Below are 9,466 nucleotides of genomic sequence, written 5' to 3' on the forward strand. Positions count from 1 at the left end.
ACATGACTGGAGTGGTCATGCAAGTTACAACCAATGCTCAGGAGGACTTTCAGAGAGTCACCCTCCAGCTCACCTCCCGGCGACTCCACTGTTGTCTGATCTGACCATCTGGTCATCCTGCTGACCTGCAAAGGAGCATGCCCTTGACCCTGCACCGGGTGCTTCAGGGTGGTAGATGGAGGCCCCATACCGTACAGCATGTGGTGGAAGCGCTACATCCCTCCTACAGGCCATCAGATAGAGACAAAAGCTTGGCTCAGACGATGACTTTTAGTAGATCACAGCAAAATAGCTACTCTGCTACATAGGAAACCCTAATCCAGAATCAGGTTTTCTACAAATGATTTAGCACTGGGTGCTGCATGAACATGCAGTGCTCTAAAGGTGATGGAGGCAGCCACATTCAATGCATGCTGCGGATCTCAAGCACTCAGTATACACACTTGACCAGAGGCCAGATAACACAGGCCAACTGAGGCTCCACAGCACTGAGGTACTGTTACGGTTTAGGTGGGATTCTGACTTAGAGTTGTTCAATCATAATCCTAAAGCTTTACCCCATTGGCTCCTCAGACAAGTACATATACCAAATGTCTGGACCTGCAGTTCATCTCATATTGAGCAGGATAACTATTGCAACAAAACATCATCGGTAGAGTCAAACTAACCTGTCTTATGATGGTCTACACCCAGTTCATGGTCACTATTAGTATGTAAATAATCTAATGCTTGGTGAATTCTGCTTCACAATGACAAGAAAAACTGACATCAAAGAATCAAAAAGTAACGCCGCTATGAACACCTGGCCTCCACAAGGAAGTTATCCCTATGATAACTTTCCTGACACCTCCTGCTTGAGCCCAAAAAGCCAGAAGGATCTTGAGGTTCAGCTTTCACAATGTGTATACATACTGAAAGTCAAGCAAACTTTGCCCTTCTGCTCCAGTTGAGGTTTCTCTTCCCTGAGTTCATCTTGGGACACCTGCATTATTATTTGACAGGCGTACCATCTCAGTCAAAGTCCCCACCGGCCACTACTCAGAGCCGGTCATGCCCGGTGGGCGATGGGTGCTTGGAGATAGAAGCAATAATCCCATGGGAATGGCCCCTCTTCCTCACTGAGTAAGTAAAAACCAATAAGAGAAACGGTATTTCACAGGCTGCCCCGGAGCCTGCCACCTATTCTATAACTCTCATGTCTCCTCACACTGTCAGACTAGAGTCAAGCTCAAAAGGGTATTCTTATCCCGGAAATTCTTCTGCACCCATTCCATTGGCTGTGATTTAGCTAGATACTAGGTGCGGACAGCAGGAATTTCATTCATCCATTCATGTGCGTCACTAATTAGATGAAAAGACATTTGACTATATTAAAAGAGACATAGTTATTCCAGCCATTTGCCTGCACTTCATTGAATTTCTTCACTTTGACTTTCAGAGCACTGGGAAGAAATCCCATTGTCTCAACACTCACATTGGGCCTTCACAATGCATTCTTTTGATTAAACAGTACGATTTCCCTGTTCCACACCAATTCTACATCAGCTGATAGACACCAGCTGAGGCAGAGCACTGGCCCTACTCCCAGTGAAGGGGAATAGGTAGAGTGCACCATCCTTCCTGGGCGAACTGCATGGGCACCATATGTTTACATCCGGATGATTTTGCAGCCTCTTGAACTTTCTTTTTAAAGTTCTTTTCAAATTGCCTTCCTGGTGCAGGTTGGCTAGCTTCGAAGCTGGCACATCCAGGCAGGCAGGGAGCCTTCCGTGCCCTGGCCATAGAAGTGGGTGCCTGAGGAAGCACACATAGACAGTTGGGGACATTACAACAGCCAAGCATAGCACACAGCCAGGTACCCAGATTTTTCATGCCAGTAACAGACCGATCATCTGCCTGACTCACCAAGGTGCGAAGACCAAGTGCACTGGCAGAGTACCCCAATGCCAGGGCTGGGGTGTCCTACAGTAGCCAATTAGGATCTGACCTTGGTGGGGATGAAGGGAGAGGAGCCCGCTGCGACAGCCACACCCTGAGAGAGCCCCAGAGTGATTGACGTTCAAGTGACCGTCAGACAGGTGTATCCCCGGGAGGAATTTAAAGTGTCACTGATCAATGTGTTCTGCAATTCACACTAGTTCTCTCAACTATCTGTGTTCTTCATCATCGCTCAAGCTTGGTTATCCACTGCAAAGAGCCACAGGTAACTTTTTCAACGTTCGCCCACCTGCTGGTGCAGGAGAGAGGGGAGACAGGCAGCGCTGCCTCGCCACCACCCACACAGCGAGATGACTCAGCACCCATTCAGGATCCCCCTCTGGGAGTTGGTCTCCATGATTTAAAGAGTACTTCCAGGCGCTCGGAATTGGAGCCCCATCCTGCCATCGAAGGGGGTGGCTGAGCAGTTCTCACAGTAGCGGAGGCTGGCAGCTCCTCTGTCAGCCCTCCAAGTCACCCAGGAAAAGCTAATGAGTCTTCAAATCCCTGCCTGGGCCTCGGGACAATGAGGGAATGCCACATGAAGGAAGCCATGGCTCAACCGCTGAGCAATGAGAATCTATGGTTTAGGCAGTGGCCCGAGCTATGCTGGCTGGCTATGAGCTACCCACATCCTGATGGAAGGTGCACTCTGGGGGTGCACACATGGAAGCCAAGCCAGCCAGGTGGCTTCCCTTCCGCCCCTCGAGGCATTTTGCACCATATTTGAGGGAAATGGCCTCCCCGCAGAGAGGATAAAGGGGTTCCCTCATGGACCTAGATCTTTCTCACCCATCCTGGCCTGCTGCCTAAGTGAGTCACTCCTCTGTCACTCGAAACCCAGACAGGCCAGGATCGGACACGGGAGGGCCCAGGCAGAAAGGCCTTCAGCCCCATGCCAGGAAGGCACTGCAATTCAGTTTTTCCCAGGTTGTGGTGAGTAACCATGGGTTCCATCTCAAAAGAGCTTTCTGTCTCATTGTACCAGTCCCAGAAGGTCTGGGGCCACCCACCCAGGTCAGGTCCTCTGTGGGTGAGGGCACCCCACACCTAGTCCCACTAAAGCACCGAGCAGTCAATGGACCACTCATCCATCTGGCATGTGAGGGGATGACAGGAACCTGTGCCTGGATTCCACCTGGTAGGAGACATGCTAAGGGTTCAGTTCAGTTGCTCAGGACTCTCTGATCCTTCTGCTGGTTCATCTACAGAAACCTTGTTACCTCTTACTCTTCCCAATGCTCCCACAGCCCATTACCACACCTGGCATTGACGATCCACAAACCTTACTAACATATCCACTCAGTAGTAGTAACAGGTGATGTGAAGAAAGGTCAGGCACTTAATGTGAACTTATAACCCTCACTTACTGGGAATCTCTCATTCATTGTAAATAATTGCAATCACCAATCCCTATCATGAACATGGTTCAGCGTGTTACTCACAACTCTCAGCAAAGGGTAGGCACATGCTGATCAGTTCAGTGTAGTGTACATGCAGCCCGGACATCAAGGGCATCACAGGCCTGTTATTGCTTGATCTTATGTGGCTGAACACCACTTATCTCTTTGCAAAAAAGGGAACCAGGAGCTTTTTTGAACAGGTCCAGCACCTTTGCTCCTAAATAGGTATAAGGTCATGAAAAAAGGGTGTGTGCAATTCATTGAGAGTTCAAAGGGAGAAAGAGACGGGGGATTTTTTTCTTTGTGTTCCAGTAAGAAGGGAATGCTCCATATAGGAGCCGGTACCCTCACTCACCCTGGATGGTGTCATGCTTTATTATTGGCCTTGCTCCTCGTCAGACTGGCGCTGCAATGCCTTACGGGAACACGTGAAGGGGCTCTTTGCCGGAGATCTTTTTAGTAGCTGTCTGATGAAGTGGGGGGTGAGGGTTTTTGTTCTTATTGTGTGTAAAGTGATGTTTTTACAAAAAGTGAATTAAAATAGGTTTAGTGATGTTCCTGGTCGGGTAAGTTTATTGATTGAGCTCACTAAGCTAATTAAAAAATGTGATGTTCAAATAGGATACAATGGTCCTAATAAGCCTCATAAATATCTAATTTAAAAATATATGGTTGACATGTTTCTCGCCTTTATCTGTCCACTCAGAACAGGCTGCGATTCTTCAGGACCTAATGATGAAAACGACACTACTCAACAACTGGATTCCTCAATAGTTGCATTGTGATTATGGTAATCAGTCATTCAACAGGTCACAGAGGCAATAAACCTACTTCACCAGGAACATCACTTAACCGATTTTAGTTAACGTTTTGTAAAAACATCACTTTACCCACACTATGAACAAAAAACCCTCACACCCCCCACTTCATCAGAAGGCTTCTTAAAAGATCTCCGGCAAAGAGCCCCTTTGAGAGTGCCCATCAGGCATTACAGTGCCGGCCTGATGAGGAGCAAGCCCAATGATGAAGCATGACACCATCTGGGATGTGTGAGGGCACGTGCTCCTATATGGAACATTCCCTTAATACTGGAACACAAAGAAAAACTCCACTGCCTCTTTCTCCCTTTGAAATCTCAAGGAACTGCACATCCACTTGTTCACTGAATGCCATTTATCCCACTAAGAAGTTAAACTCCTACCCCTGGGTGTCACATATGTAATTGGCACAGAGGAGTCTCAATTATTATCTAAATTAACCAGATTAATTGCTCCACCAACTAAGAACAGCCATGTACTGCCACCTCCAGAATCGAGAAAGAGCTATCAATCTGTCAATCCTTTCCATGTCTGTACCAGTTGAGGTTTGTAGTGCTGAGTCAAATTAAACCGAAAGTTCCACTGCTGGTGGTTCCCTCGGTCAATTCCATTCAGTTTCAGATTTGCAACCGTACTTCCCCTAGAATTCGAAGACTTTAGTTTCTCGGAAGCTGCTCAGAGTGTCATGTGAATGTCGCCATCATTCATGGTCTGAATTGTGATCGTATTTGATCATCTTGGAATCTCCCTTCCCTCTTCATCATAGCTCCAGTTTCACAAACCAACAAAATAGAATCACAATCCTATTCCATTATTTCTAGCTGAAGTATTCAGGCAACTAGCCTTCAATACACACTGTCATCTTTGCAAAGTAAACACTTCGGACCCCCAGCACACCCTATCAAGAGCATTCAGGGGGGTGCCAAGATGCAGGGACTGGGACAGGAGGTAGCTTGCCACATGTCAGACACCAGCTTGATCCCAAAATGTAACTGCAAGATTTTTAGCTGAAGCAAATTTTATATACACCCATGGCTTCCCAAACGTTTTCGACCCGATGCTCTCTTAAACTATTGCCCATTGGCCACAGCTCCCCATTATGTTACTTTTTTTATCGGTGGGGGGATGTAAGCACAGCCTCAGGAGTACCTTCATTTTTCTCCCTGAAAATAATTGGAATGAAGCCGATAAAGGAATTATAATCAGAGATGTAACTTTGTATATTGCGCACAAACTGATGTTCTGTGTGCAATCAAATGCTACATGAGTACTCGCCCTATACGCTTGGCACACAGAAGTCCTCTAGCTTTTCACACAAGCCACCCAGTTGCTAGGTTCATCCTCTGGGACAGCACAGTGTAGGGGTAGCCTGCACTCTCCTCTTCCTGGTAACAAATGTTTCTTTGTACCCATCCCCTCCCCATCGTAGCAGTGCATCCTCAAGGGACATTATCAGGTCAGCCTCTGGAGCCACGTGAGAACTACAAAGAAGAGTTGTCAATTGGGAAAGCGGATGAGTGAGTCAATGTTGGCAGGCTGGGCATGCTTATTGAGTAGATACAGTGTTTGAATGCGTGAATGCAGGGACCGACCACTCATGCAAGCTTGCACTAATAACGAATGAGGGAATGCACAGATGTAGAGTGAGTGAATGGATGGTAAGACATGTCCTCAAACTGGACTTGATGACCAGGCAACACACCCCTGCCTCCAAAACTCAAGTCAAATAGGGTAGTAATTGGGAAATGGACTGAAGCTACTCAGGCCATGTCTAAGGACAAGACTTGCCTGTGACTTTGTATACCCCATACTGAGGAAATGATAAAGGAAACTACGCCATGCCCTATTTTAAACACATATTGAACTAAAAGAGTGCAGGGTGCTTGGCAGCATTTAACCATATTACCAATTGACTGTGCAATTACTCACAGACATAAATTAACGTGCTGAGGAGAGACACCTCAGAAGCGTGACTTTTTTTCCCCCAAACTGTCCACAGTCCTGGTTGTGAAGGGAGACGACCTTTACTACGTGGGAATTTCACAGTGGTAGGTTTACAATGCAGGTTTTAAAACGCAAGTCGTTTCAACGACTTGCGCTGGAGAGCGCTGTAAGCTGAGGAATAGTATGATTTACTAGCCAAAACCTTCCCTACTGTATGTAGACTGGTGTTGGAATAGTAAATCGTACTGTCCCTAAGTCAAGCGCCCTCCAGCGCAAGTCGTTGTAATGACTTGCGTTGTAAAACCCACGTTGTAAGATATCGCGATCAACATGATTGCGTAGTATCATCATACATTCGTTTGTGAAGCACTTGGAGCCCAAAGGTGATGACACTTAACATCAAGGATGTGCTGCTCATTTACTCAAAGAGGGGGGATGTAATACTCTTTTTTTGCATGCAGCCTACATAGAGAAAATGGCCTCCCCATAGGGAGACTGCCTGCTTCCTGTATGGAGAGGAGAGAGAAGAGAGGAGACGTGACGCAATGCAGGACCGGAGGAGATGATAAGTTACATTTTTTATTAATTCAATTAACCCCGCCTCCCCGCACGAAACCCACGAGTCATGTCGGCCGCAACTGGTGGTCTTGAGTACAGTGCTACTTTGGTGGTGTTTTGCTCCTTCGTACTGCATTACAATTGTATTTATATAGCGCTATGTGCTCCTGACTGATGTGGTACTGCGCTTTTCAGATGGGTTGAAAAGGGTGTTTTGCAGTGAAAGGTTTCCCATGTCTAAATGCTGAGCCACCAGATTGAACTAGATCAAAGTAGCAAAACCCAACCTTCTTCTCCTTTAGTTTAACCCTGGGCGGGCAACTTCGCTTCGCCCTATGCAAAGTAGGCGAAGCAGGCAACACTACGCCCACTTCGTGGGCGTAGCAAAGTTGCCCCCCACCCGCCTCCCTCCCGCCCTCCCTAAATGCTTACAATAATATATAAATGAATTATAAAACCACTTACCTTTTCCGCCGCGTCCCCGGGGCAGCCGCTCGTCATTGCGCCGCCGGCGCCGCCGTCTTAGATACTAATGCGCATGCCCGACCGCCCGCGCATGCGCATTTCTCACGAGAAGTGCGCATGCGCGGGCGGCCGCGCATGCGCATTAGTATTCAAGACGCGCGCGCCGGCGGCGCAATGACGAGCGGGAGCCCCGGGGACGCGGCAGGACAAGGTAAGTGGTTTTATAATTCATTTATATATTAATGTAAGCATTTAGGGAGGGTGGGAGGGAGGCGGGTGGCGCGTAGTGGGGCTACGCGAAGTGCGTGGGTGGGCGTAGTTTTTTGCCCACTTCGTGTAGCTTCGCGAAGCCCCACTACGCCCACTACGCCCAGGGTTACTTTAGTTCATGTTCTGAAACAGGACTCATTTGTGGAGTTTAAAATACATGTCAGCAGTTTGAGGCGAACAAGCCTAACAGAAGTGTTTGAGATGCAGTAACTCTTATTTTAAAGAAACTAGTTAAAAGGTATCTGCTCCACAAACAGATGTCTTAACCTCTGTATAGAGCCCAAAGGCTTTGCCACAAATGCATATTACAATGCAAAATCATCACAGAACCCCTTCTGATGTTAAAGTTTTCAAAAGAAGCAAGGCAAGTCTGTGCATCAAATTAAATCGAGAGGATTCGAAAGAAAGGAAAACATTGTGGTTTAAAAATGAGGTATTATGCGATCATAACAGAAGGGGCCAGTTAGAGAGAAACGATGGCACCAGAAATTCTCCATTACCCACATAAGAACGGGGGAGACACCGGCAACCCCAGTTAACAGGTGTCCATAGCAAACTCAAACCTCTAAAAAGCATACAGCTAAAAATTTACACATTCACAATACAGTGGTTCCCAAACTGTATGCTTGGTTCTGTATGTTGCTTGTGGCGTCCCAGGCTAGTGGCGACGATGCACGGGGGTGCTGGAGCATATAGATCAACAAGGGGGGGGTTGGGCCCGAAGGACCGGAACCAGGGAGGACCCGTCTAAACTTTACACCACAAAAAACCTAGGTTCCTGTATCAATTTAACCTCCATTCATTTTCAAGGAGACAAACCACACTATTTTCTGTTGGTGGCTGGGTTATTTATTTTACCCAAAATTTAAATTCATTCATTTAACATGTAAGGGGCAACTGTTCTCCACAGATACGCACACAGAATCTGTCAACAAACATTTACATATACATATACTTTTCACATACAATTAACACTTTGATCATACAGTTAGCAAAATTCAATGCTACAAATCACAACAAGACTTTCACAATTACGAAAATACAATGTGGAATAAAGAATTATTTTCCGCAGACAAAATCAATTGAACTGCAGGTCTACACAACTTTAAACTCCGTAAACCAAAATCAATTGTACTGCAGGTGTATATGGCAGGCTAAATCAATTGGACTGCAGATCTACACAATTTTGAACCAAATTTAAATGTTTCTAGTTCTAGTACAACTCAGTACACTAGTACAACTCAGTACAACTCAGCGGTATTCTCGCTGTGCCGACGCGTTTCGAGACACACTTATACTTTAGTGTGCTCTCATCAGGGCATCTTATTTATCCACATTCGGATTTTAAAAGCAATAAATCTGTGAAGAATGAGGAGGTCGATTTACTGTTATGTTCTATTTCCTTGTTTTCTAAACAAAAGACCCGTTACTAATTTCTTGCAACATACCTGTGTTTTCACTATGTCGAAAATCAGGGTAGGGTTCTTTTAGTCTTCATCCTCTTTGATTCCTACCAGTGGGCAAGGAGGGAGAGAGAGGATGTATACCGGATTGCTGTGTTTTAAACTCATTTGTTACGCTTAAATTAAACTAGCGATAGTGTAATTTACGCGTAACAAATGAGTTTAAAACACAGCAATCCGGTATACATCCTCTACCCCTACCCTGATTTTTGACATAGTGAAAACACAGGTATGTTGCAAGAAATTAGTAACGGGTCTTTTGTTTAGAAAACAAGGAAATAGAACATAACAGTAAATCGACCTCCTTATTCTTCACAGATTTATTGCTTTTAAAATCCGGAGACAGCGTTCCAGAAAATCCTAGCTAAATAACGCCTTACCACATAGGCAGGTAGGCATGTTCACAGAGCATGTGATATAAGCTGTTTAAATTATGTATATATCCCAGACGAGTGACAGGTGTCTTTATTGTTTTGTATTTTTTAGATACATCGAAATGTGGATAAATAAGATGCCCTGATGAGAGCACACTAAAGTATAAGTGTGTCTCGAAACGCGTCGGCACAAC

General features: G+C 45.9%; 2 pseudogenes; both read right to left on the reverse strand.

The window, feature by feature from the left end:
* Window positions 1-246: 246 nt before the first annotated feature.
* On the reverse strand, window positions 247-1,720 carry LOC144783709 (28S ribosomal RNA; annotated as a pseudogene).
* Window positions 1,721-2,064: 344 nt separating this feature from the next.
* On the reverse strand, window positions 2,065-2,199 carry LOC144783520 (5.8S ribosomal RNA; annotated as a pseudogene).
* Between the last annotated feature and the right edge of the window lie 7,267 nt (window positions 2,200-9,466).

Source organism: Lissotriton helveticus, chromosome 9, assembly GCF_964261635.1.
Source record: "Lissotriton helveticus chromosome 9, aLisHel1.1, whole genome shotgun sequence".
Classification (NCBI taxonomy): domain Eukaryota; kingdom Metazoa; phylum Chordata; class Amphibia; order Caudata; family Salamandridae; genus Lissotriton; species Lissotriton helveticus.